An 11,076-nucleotide genomic window follows, 5' to 3' on the forward strand; every position below is an offset into this window, starting at 1 on the left:
CATGATCTACCTTGCTTTAGAAGTTCTGTGACATCTCTTATTTCTGAAAGTTAAAGAAAAAATACTTAAACACAAGTGTGTTGTTCCTCTGTATATTTAGTATTATCCAAATGAGGAAAATGTTTTTAGCTCTAATTAAAAATATAGCATTGTCTAGAGAAAGCAACTTTGCATAGCAGTCATACACTTTTATCATTATTAGCAGCTTCAAGAACTTTTAAGTTGTGCAGGTTGTGCAAATTTTCTTGAACTATGGCACCTAAGTGGGGTGATAATGAACTCATACTAATTCTTGGAGAAAGTAGTAGAAAATTTCTCTTGGAGAGAAATTTTGTTGGGTTCAAGTGAACTGTATATGTTCATAGAACCGCAGAGTATGTCGAGTTGGAAAGGACCCATCAGGATCATCGACCCCAGCTCCCTGCTCCTCGCAGGACCACCTAACGCTAAACCATATTACTAAGAGCGTTGTCCAGACACTCCTTGAACTCTGACAGGCTTGGTGCCGTGACCACTTCCCTGGGGAGCCTGTTCCAGGGACCGACCACCCTCTCAGTGAAGAACCTTTTCCTAATGTCCAGCCTGAACTGCCCCTGAGGCAGCCGCATTCCATGTCCTCGTGTCCTGTTGCTGGTCACCAGAGAGAGGAGACCGGCACCTGCCCCTCCGCTGCCCACCACCCCCCCCAACCCACGAGGAAGGTGCAGGCGGCCATGAGGGCACCCCTCCGCCTTCTGATGGTGTGCTGGTTTGATCTTTAGAAAGAAAGCTGGAAGAAAGAGGCTTTCTTTTCAGCAAATTAGTCCTCTGACCAGAGGTACTAAGCCTGGTGATGATTACTGGATTATTTACTGCTTGCTTTGGTTATGAAGTGACTCTTAATGTTTAAAAAAAATTGTTCAGGAAAAAAAGAAAAGAGAAAAGGGGTATGTGTGGAGGTGGAAGTAGTTAGTAATGGAAAAATTGAATGAAAAGACAGAGATGGAAAAACTAGATCAGACCTGATCAAACAAGCCTCAAAAAAATGTCAGACATTATCCCTTATCTAGCAGATTCCAACAGTTCTAGAGTCTCTGGTCAAAATCTGTCTTTGAAATGAACCGGGGAGACATCATGGATATTCATACAGATGTACTTGGCTAATCTGAGTTTATAGCAGCATGCTTCAAGTCCTGTAGAACCTGGAAGAAATTATAATACTGTATTTGGTACGGCATCTTAGAATGTCACTAAACTACTGCGATTTCAAGAATAAATTTATGCACTTATTTTGCAAGCATGAATAATATGTGGTCCTCATAAATTTTTATAGGTAATTTAAGTGTCGGACAGCTGTCTCTGAATTTAATACAGTGATTATAACTGAGACAGATGTAATTGCCTTAGGAAAGATGCTGCACAATAGATTTCACAAATGTATTTGATCTCTGGTAAATTACTTAAATTAGGGATATATTTGTAAAATGTTAAGTAGTAATGGTATATTTTTGTTAGCAACGAAATGAGAAATGACTTATCTTCTTTGCTGTTTTTTTATTTAAGAAAATTACAAACTTTGACAGTGTACAAAAGCGTAACTACCTAAATTAGGCACAAATTCCATTTTATTTGGTGTAGTGTGAATTCAGGATTTGATCAGAATTTGTGTGCATGTGGTGGGCATTATGCTGATTTAGCTGTCTTAGAAATGAGGCTTTGTTGTTACGGTGTACCTCTAGTAAATAACTAAGGAGCACTTTATAAAAATTAATCCAAGGTACTTGCTCTTTTTACTTATTTATATGTATTAATGACATTTAGTCATGCTTGTCTCCTGTGGATTTGAGTGATAGAAGTTTGCTCAAAATAAGTTTGAAGTCTGCTTCAGGTCCATCTTGTTTCATTTTGCAGCAGCTGATGAGCTTTAGTGAGCAAAGAGGTGAACAGCTTCATAGTCTGTTTTGTGGCTCACTTGGGCAGAGCTGCCTTACTAACAACTGGATCGTGGCACTCAGTCATAGATGTCAGACTTGCACCATAAAGTGTTAGTTGAGGATTATAAGAAGTGTTGTTTATATAAGTACTTGAGAGAAACTGAATTTATTAAAATGTGTTAAAGAATATTTGGTCCTTCACATGTCTTTCATCACTGTATTCTTTGAAGCAAATATTTCTGCTCTTAAAAATAAGCAAAGAAAAAATTGTATTTATGCACAGAAACTGTTAAACAAGGGTCTTCATTTATGTATGTGAGCTTCATGAGTTTGTTGTATCTAATAATATCTGTAAGAAAGATGGTCAATATTATGGCATCACCTTTCAAATGTTTCTGGGATTCACAAAAGGAGATGCATGTTCTCTCTCTTTTTCACTGTGTGGCTTTGCAATTACTAGGGGAGGGGTGTAAAACTGGAATTTATTCAGAATAATGCTAAGAAAGTGGAAGATAGTTACCAAAGATTTCTTCTGTGTTTGTGGGATTACGCACTATGAAATAATTTCCAGAATTCAGTGGCATAGTGGATAATGTCATGGCATTGAATAAGGAAGTATCAAATTCAGTCAGTCCTCTTAAAATAAGGCTATGTATTCAGTCTGAAATATATCCAAGTCAGAGCATTTGATATTCATACTGTTGATGCCGGGGCATAAGGATGATCTGTAATGGAATTTTACCTTTGTGTCAATAAATGTGAAATATATTTATTCTGGAGAGGTACGTGAGTGCCAACTATTAGTAGACGTTGTAGGTGTGTCATATTTTTGTATGCCTAACCTTGCATGACTGCTCTTTGTTCTACCTGCTTTCTACTCTGTGTATAGTTCAGGTGGTGCCCTGACAAAATATAAACCAGCTGCTTTCTTACAATGTGGTCACCTGAAATGGGGACAACATGGTATCTGATTTGCATTTAAATAGGTTCAGAACATACAGTTTGATTTTGGGTTATTAGAAGTGGCATGCACTGAACTTTGATGCCAGAACCTCTCTCTTCTAAAGTGACCTCCTTAAAAGAAGGGAGTGTTAGAGACTGACAAATAGGAACTGCCTCTTGCTGCTCCAGGGGGAGCTGAAGTAGTTTCTCTTTAAAAAGCAGCTATAAAGTGTACGATCTTCTATAATGGAATGAAACAGTTTACTTGCAACAGGCAAGGAAACCTGTGTTTTTCTATTATATGGTTAATGATCAAAGAATGGTGTGTACTGTGGATGCCTTCATCCAGAAGAATGCTTGTCGTGGTTTAACCCCAGCCAGCAACTAAACACCACGCAGCCGCTCACTCACTCCCCCCCACCCAGTGGGATGGGGGAGAAGATCAGGAAAAGAAGCAAAACCCGTGGGTTGAGATAAGAACGGTTTAATAGAACAGAAAAAGAAGAAACTAATAATGATAATGATAACACTAATAAAATGACAACAGCAATAATGAAAGGATTGGAATGTACAAATGATGTGCAGTGCAATTGCTCACCACCCGCCGACCGACGCCCAGCCAGTCCCCGAGCGGCGAATCCCTGCCCCCACTTCCCCGTTCCTATACTGGATGGGACGTCACACGGTATGGAATACCCCGCTGGCCAGTTTGGGTCAGGTGCCCTGGCTGTGTCCTGTGCCAACTTCTTGTGCCCCTCCAGCTTTCTCACTGGCTGGGCATGAGAAGCTGAAAAATCCTTGACATTAGTCTAAACACTACTGAGCAACAACTGAAAACATCAGTGTTATCAACATTCTTCACATACTGAACTCAAAACACAGCACTGTACCAGCTACTAGGAAGACAGTTAACTCTATCCCAGCTGAAACCAGGACAATGCTTCTGCCTGCCAAATCTCATTTATGGGCTCCTGTACGTGTTGGTCTGGGAGAACTTGCTTACAGCAAGTAAGCTTCACCCCAGTCTCCCACTGTTACAGATTACTGTGTATGTAATTTAGGTTATTGCTTCACAGTCGACTTCTAGCTAACGCAGAAGTAATGTCATTTGGTCAAATGACTGACCAGACTCATGTCCCTATCTGCATATTCCCATCTTTAATTGTATTAATCCTAGAGTCATGTGATGGTTTGGTGCGTAAGGTCATCTCCCTTATCTGACTGAATGCTGCCCATTTTTTCCACTGACCTAGTCTGCAGTTGGATCACCAAGCTGATCTGGATGGCTGTAAGCTGAGACTGTAACTTCCTTCTGAAACTGTGATGTGTAACACACCCTCAAAGAACCTTCATCTGGCTTTTAGTAAAGTTTTGTGCCACTATAAGAGGTTTTATACAGTTAAGTCCCTTGGATCATAGCAAAATTAAATCTACTAGTTGCGGTATTGTATTAATCTGTGTGGCACCGAGCATTAAAGCTTTTCCAGTTCTTCTGGGGTTTCTCTTGAGGAAAAAAAACCCCAAACATTCCTGAAGGGGTCATGGGATGGATAAAGAAGCAACGTGTACTTGAGAATTCAAGACAGAGGTGTCATGCCTTAGTTTCGCAAGTGTTTCTCTCGGAAGAGTGCTAAGTTAAACAGCTGCTCTGCTTGCTTGCCCCTTCTTCCCACTCTTTATGATGCTGCCTTTTAAGTTACACTCATGTAACAGTATCTTTCAGATGAACATGAGTGGGAAGCTCATCTGTGTTAAAAGCCTCCCCACCTCTTTTCCTGTACTACAGTTGAATGTTCAACCATGCAAATGCATGTACTCTCCTTGCTAGGGCAACAAGTCTGTGTTCCATATACGTTAAGTGTGGAGTAGGATGTGAAGTGTCTGTGGTGTTCGGGTTAGCTTGCTGGAAGCCTGCTACCTGGGTGTGTGACTGCCGAGAGTACCCTTTTGAACCTATGTTCAACCAAATACCCTGTCTTTCAAAGGCATTAAGAAAATAAATATAAGCATACCGTTCTTGTCACAGGTAATTCCTCTGTTATGGTGCACAACTGCTGAAGGGGCAAACCATGATAATGGTAATCAAGGTTTTACCCTGTGAGGTAAATGGGAAATCCAAGGTTGTTGACAAATTTTCTGATTCCTTTTGTGGATAACTTGCAAGCTAAGTGAAACTCTGGAAGTGCTTGCTTGAATTTATTAACAATTTAAATGCATTACAACCAAAAAGCATCATGTTTGTCACTTGGATAAATAATCTAGCGTCAGGTGAATTATACATTCTAAAGGTGCTCTAAAATTATGTGGGAATCTGAGACCCTTTTTGCCACTCCCATAGTAATTAGTTTCAACCCAGTCTTTCTGGTTATGGTTGGTACTTAAAGATCTCTATACCAAACTTGCTACAGAAGTAGCACCTCGTTGGGGCTAGTCTTAAGTGAGGACAGAAAGACAATGTCAAACACCTTGAAGCCCTTTCTGTTTGAGAGTTCAGAAGGATGCCACAGGGTGCCACCAGTGCGCTCAATATGGCCCAGCTTTTAACGGGAGTGTTTCGTGGTACTGATGTCAATCTGAAATGGTTGTGTTTCCTGAAACTCCAAAACCCCAAAAGCAGAGTACGGAAGTCTTTGGTGAACTGTTAGGGTATGGCTCCAAACCGGTCCCTGAAACAAACCATCCGGATCTTTGATGAGGTGTTTGGAGCTGGTAAAATTGAGAGCAAGAGGCCTGAGAGCTTTGCAACAAGCAGCAGTGTGTTTGTAAAGGCAGGGAACCTGCTGCTTGGGCTTAGCAGGCCTCCAAGCTCCTTTTGAGTGTGTATTTGTAGAACCACATATAAAATTAGACAGATATACTTTACCAAAACCAGGGGAGAGCTGAAGGAAAACCCAATATTCTAAGACTGATTCTAAGAGACCTTTTAAAAAGATGGATGAGTGAATGGTAGGGGTTAATTTTAAATCACCTTATAAAAAATTTAACAAAAGTTTCAGATTTTGCGATACATCCTCTGTGAAAGTTAAGTTACCTTCCTTACTAATTCTTTTGTTCATTTGATTGCGACTGAGAGATGAAATGTCACAAGAAATTACTGTCTGCTTTTCCTATTAGATGTGTAAGGTTTGGACCATCGAGAATATTAACCAACCCATTGATCAGCTGCCCACTGCAGGGCAAAAGCCATTCTGAACTCTGGACAGCTGTTTGTCCAGCAGCTGGATGGAGTATAAGAATGAGACAAAACAATTCAGATGAGAATGTGTTGGCACTTGGTTTTGCCAGTGCACACAGGGAACTGGCTCCCTAGTCAGTGGATGATAAAATAATTACAAGGGCTTGGACTGCACACGTGAGTTCGCATGCTAGACTCTTGTAGCTGAGAAATGGTGTTGCCAGTTAAGCTCCACACCCATGAAATGGATGGCAAAGTCCAAGTTTCAAGGAGGAAACGAGTTACAGGTGAAACTTGCAGACCAGGCAGGTGTTGCTTTTCTTAATTTCCAACTCTGGTGGCTGTCCTGTAGTCTTACTGTACAGCCCTAGCTGCAGTGAGGTACAGGGTGTGGGGGGTGTCTGTGTGTGATCTGTTTACTCTATACAACGTCTGCAAACAAATTCTGCATTATCATCTTAAGGCTCTGTCTCTGTTTTTGGAAGTTGTGTATCAAATACAAGGAAAAAGATTTCTTCACCGGTAGTTTTACAAGTCCTCCTAGGTTCTGAGTTTAAAGTACATGCTGTTGCTGATGAGGTTTGTTTGAAAGTACCATGTGCAGCTTATTAATGTAACATTGCATTGCAGAATCCGGAAAAGCCTGTTACAGTAGTGCTACCAAACATGAACTGACTTGCAGTGTGACAGCTGCTCAGGATTTCTGTTTACAGTTTATTGTTTCTGTAGGCCCTTTTGTTATGTTTACCTTTACTCTTTTACAACAGTATCGGTATGGAGTGTAAAATAACCTCATTCTTTCAGCTTGGCCAGAGTGGGGAAAAAAAAGACTTTCCTGTTCTGTTGCATTCTTGCAGCAAAAAATTCCTGGCAAAAGTGAGGACTAAGAGATTAGTAGGGTTTTCTGAATAAGAAGTTGAACCAGCCTCTATAAATATCAATACATAAACATATGGAACTTGTGCAGCTGATGTCTGCAAGTATGTGCTGAGTAGGCATTTTGGGTTTTCTTAACTCCTGCTGTAAAGGAATGATAAGTCACTTATCCTTTCTCCAGAACTAGTAGACACACTGACTGTCACTGCTGAAGGTTATTACACTTAACTAATTTAGACAGTGTTCATGACAGTTTCTAAATATGCAATACAGGAACATGAATAGAAGTGCCAGGGATCATGCAGAGTAGCAGACTTTGTGTTTCTAGTTAAACAAAAATGACATTTAAGTACCGTATAATTTCAACTTGTAAGTACTGTGGTTTTGAATTGAGGTGCAGCATTTGCAGTGGTCAGAAAGTTTGAAGTTTTGTATTTTTAAGACTACCAAACTGAAGTAACTGTTTAAGTGTTGATTTAACTGCTGGTATTTCAGTGGCTATTTCTCAGTGCTGTTGAGGTTAATAAGTGAGTAACTTGCTGTGGTAACTTTAATTCTCCATTTTTGACCAAGTATAAAATGCTCTGTGGCTTCTAAGAAGTTCTGCATAGTTGCTTATCTTAGCTTGTAATGATATAGCCTGACATGATACGGAAACTTCTATATCTTTTATATGAATGTAGGGCATCCTGCCTAAAATATGAGACTGCTATAATGGAAACTGGACTAGTATGAAACAAACAAATGAATCCCCCCAGATTGTTTTTCACAATATGGACCTCCTCATCCAATTAGGGTTTTTTAAATTTTCTTAATTAGGTGAGCTCCTGTATTCTACTATGATATTCATTGTAACAAAAATATTTGTTGACTTTCTATTGCCGGCTCAAGAGGTCCTTCAGGGATAAGGAACTGGTCTTGTCAAAGCGTTGTTGATTCTTCCTTATTATGTAGTTTCAGGATCCTTTCTCATTTTGGTACCCCCTTTGATCTTAAGCTTAGGGCTGTGAAGAGAAAATGTTGCCATAGTTAGTTGGCAAAGGGATTCCTCAACAGCTCCACAGGTTGTTTCCTTCAAAAATCTTGGCTCTGTAGTTCTCTCATTTGCTTTACATTTCCATAACTGTCTAGAAGTCAGCTTTTGGGGTTTTTTTGTTTGTTTTCCAATTTAATTTTGCCTTTTGTATTTATGTTTAATTATGTATGAACTTTCATTTGCCAAATCCCTGCTGATTTTTAACATGTATAGTTTTCACTAGACCTGTAAATATCCATTTTTCTTTGTAATGACCTTCCTTTCACCTAAACTTTGTTAATAAGTTGAATATTTAAGTTCACATGGCTTACTAGTGTAATCATTGGTGACGCAGGTGGCAGCCCTTCTGTCTTCCCCTAGTTAAATATATTTCCTGTAAATGCTGTGAGTCGATCTTAAAATTGTTGAATGTATTGCACAGGAGCTTGTAATTATTTTTATGTTCTCAGCTGGAATATATTTATAATTATCTAATGCTTTTAGGGCTGTATATAAGTTTTATATCCTACCTTTATTTGTTTTCCCTGTAGTACTCCATTCTTGCAGGAAGATGTAGATGCTATGAAACAGTCTTTCCATTTTCTTTGACTTTCCATCCCATATCAAGGGAATCAGGTTCATTCCAGTTTATCCAAAGATGAGTTTCAAGTGCTCTTGAATGATTAATATAAAAAATACTTTAGTATTTTGAGTAATACTGAAACGTACTTAAACACCAACCCTCTTGTTTCAGAACTGGGACTTATTAACATGTTGGAGGTAAGTTTAGGTGTTCGCTGTGTGTTCTAGCTGCTGCATAGTTTAATGAGCTTTCCCTTCTGTGTGGCTCCATATGTGATTTTCATGCCTCAATAACTGAATTTTCTTGCCAAATTCCAAAGGATCTGAAAGAAAGTAAATTACTTAATTTTAATTAACTAAAATCCAGGTCAAGTATAAAAAAATTTTAAGAAATTTGTCTAGAAACAAATCTGTTCATCTCAGAGTTCTTGTTCTTCCCCCCATACAGGTAAATCAAACATATAAAAATAGCCTGCTTATCTGCTAACTCTTTGGTGACTTCTTTGGGAAATGCTATTTCACTGTATCAGAGTGCTGACTTTGACGTCTTCTTATGCTTTGTAGTAGTATAAGTAAGCTGATGTTATTCGGTGTATATAATGATTAACCTGTGATAGCTCCAGAATGCCTACCTGCTGACTTCTTTTTGGCACCAAGGGCTCAATACTCTCCCACTACTCACTTGTAATTGCTGTTGAACTTGAAAAGTGTTTGACTTGTATGCTACCACTCTTACCGGATTTACTTCAGTGAAGAAAAATCATATGAAAAATATTCCTGATCATTTTAGAGACTTGCTTCATGTTGACTTCTTAGCTGTAGTCCCTGTTGTGTGAAGAGCTTTAAGACATCTTAAAAATTAAGAAAAAGTAGATAATCTACTATCCTTTATGAACTACTCCAGAACAAATTCTTTTATCTACTCATTCAGTTATATTTGGAGATTTTCTAAGCCAAAATAAGAGACTTGCAGTCCAAAGCATGTGGAATTTACACATTTTTTTAAAAATAATTTTGGTTTTAGATAATCCATAGCACCTGAAAAGGAAAAGTTAGATGCCCCTAATTTCCTAGTTCAGAAACTGTACTTTATGTAAGTAGAGTTACCAGCTTTGCATAATAGATGTTCCAAGGAGGTATTAATACTCATGCACTGTACCTACTGCGTGCATTTAGCCCCCTTCCTCCAGCCTGCAAGGAGGAATGCTGTTGGAGTCCCAACCCCCATGCAAAATATATGCTAGCTGGCTATGTAACAGCTACTTAAGAGTGAACACTTTGATAAGTTTGCGAATGCACACTGTTGGTTTAAAGGAAGTTTTTTATTGAACTGAAGAGAATAAACTTCTTTTAGACAAGTTTTTCAATGCTAGGGTAATTTTTTCATGAAAGGAAATGTGACTTAAGAAATTTACATGTCTATATGAAATTTAGGTAGAACTGAGGTTCAGAAATCCAGTCCTATAAAACTTTTCTGCTGATAGAATCATAGAATCATAGAATCATTTTGGTTGGAAAAGACCTTCAAGATCATCAAGTCCAACCATTAACCATGCCCCCTAAACCATGCCCTGGAGTACCCTATCCACTCGCTTTTTGAATACCTCCAGGGATGGTGACTCAACCGCTTCCCTGGGCAGCCCATTCCAATGTTTGACAACCCTCTCAGTAAAAAAATTTTTCCTAATATCTAACCTAAATCTCCCTTGCCTCAACTTGAGGCCATTTCCTCTTGTCCTATCTCCAGACACCTGACAGAAGAGACCAACACCCACCTCACTACAACCCCCTTTCAGGTAGTTGTAGAGAGCGATAAGGTCTCCCCTCAGCCTCCTCTTTTCTAGACTGAACAACCCCAGATCCCTCAGCCGCTCCTTGTAAGACTTGTGCTCAAGGCCCCTCACCAACTTGGTTGCCCTTCTCTGGACACGCTCAAGCAGCTCAATGTCTTTCCCGTAGTGAGGGTCCCAGAACTGAACACAGTACTCGAGGTGCGGCCTCACCAGTGCCGAGTACAGGGGAACAGTCACCTCCCTGCTCCTGCTGGCCACACTGTTCCTGATACAGGCCAGGATGCGATTGGCCTTCTTGGCCACCTGGGCACACTGCTGGCTCATATTCAGCCGGCTGTCGACCAGCACCCCCAGGTCTTTCTCTGCCGGGCAGCTTTCCAGCCACTCTTCCCCAAGCCTGTGGCGCTGCATGATGCTTAGCCTTGGAAGAATACAAGCTGTGCCGTCATTTTGTTTTTCAGTTCACTAAGCCCCTGTAATTTGCAGCTTTTTACACCCGGGACTGCCCCAGACTTAATTGGTTAGCTAAATACTGTGAATATCTAGGAAAAAAACCAAACCCAAACCATTACCGACAGCAAAGGTGCCTCCACCACACTTCACTGGGGTCTGCAAGATTTGTCTGCTATGTGAACTGTAACTACAGGTACCACTACTTTTTGAAATGTGTAAGAGAGTGGCATGGCAGGGGCCACGAACCAGCACCTGCAAGGCTGGACCAGCCAGTGCTCTGAATAAAATGGCCTGGGTGTGCACAAACACATTGGAAAACAGCAGCAC

At 40.1% G+C, this 11,076-nt stretch overlaps 1 long non-coding RNA gene across 2 annotated transcripts; it reads right to left on the reverse strand.

Moving 5' to 3' along the window:
- Positions 1 to 731: 731 nt before the first annotated feature.
- Positions 732 to 9,332, reverse strand: LOC128137858 (uncharacterized). 2 transcript variants are annotated; one of them, XR_008233886.1, is made up of 3 exons: positions 9,240 to 9,332; positions 8,452 to 8,595; positions 732 to 1,181 (listed from the first exon to the last, which is right to left on the reverse strand). It is a non-coding gene; the product is annotated as an uncharacterized LOC128137858 (long non-coding RNA). The 2 variants fall into 2 exon arrangements; XR_008233887.1 differs by lacking the exon at positions 732 to 1,181 and adding an exon at positions 7,784 to 7,910.
- Positions 9,333 to 11,076: the final 1,744 nt, after the last annotated feature.

This window comes from Harpia harpyja, chromosome Z (genome assembly GCF_026419915.1).
Source record: "Harpia harpyja isolate bHarHar1 chromosome Z, bHarHar1 primary haplotype, whole genome shotgun sequence".
Classification (NCBI taxonomy): domain Eukaryota; kingdom Metazoa; phylum Chordata; class Aves; order Accipitriformes; family Accipitridae; genus Harpia; species Harpia harpyja.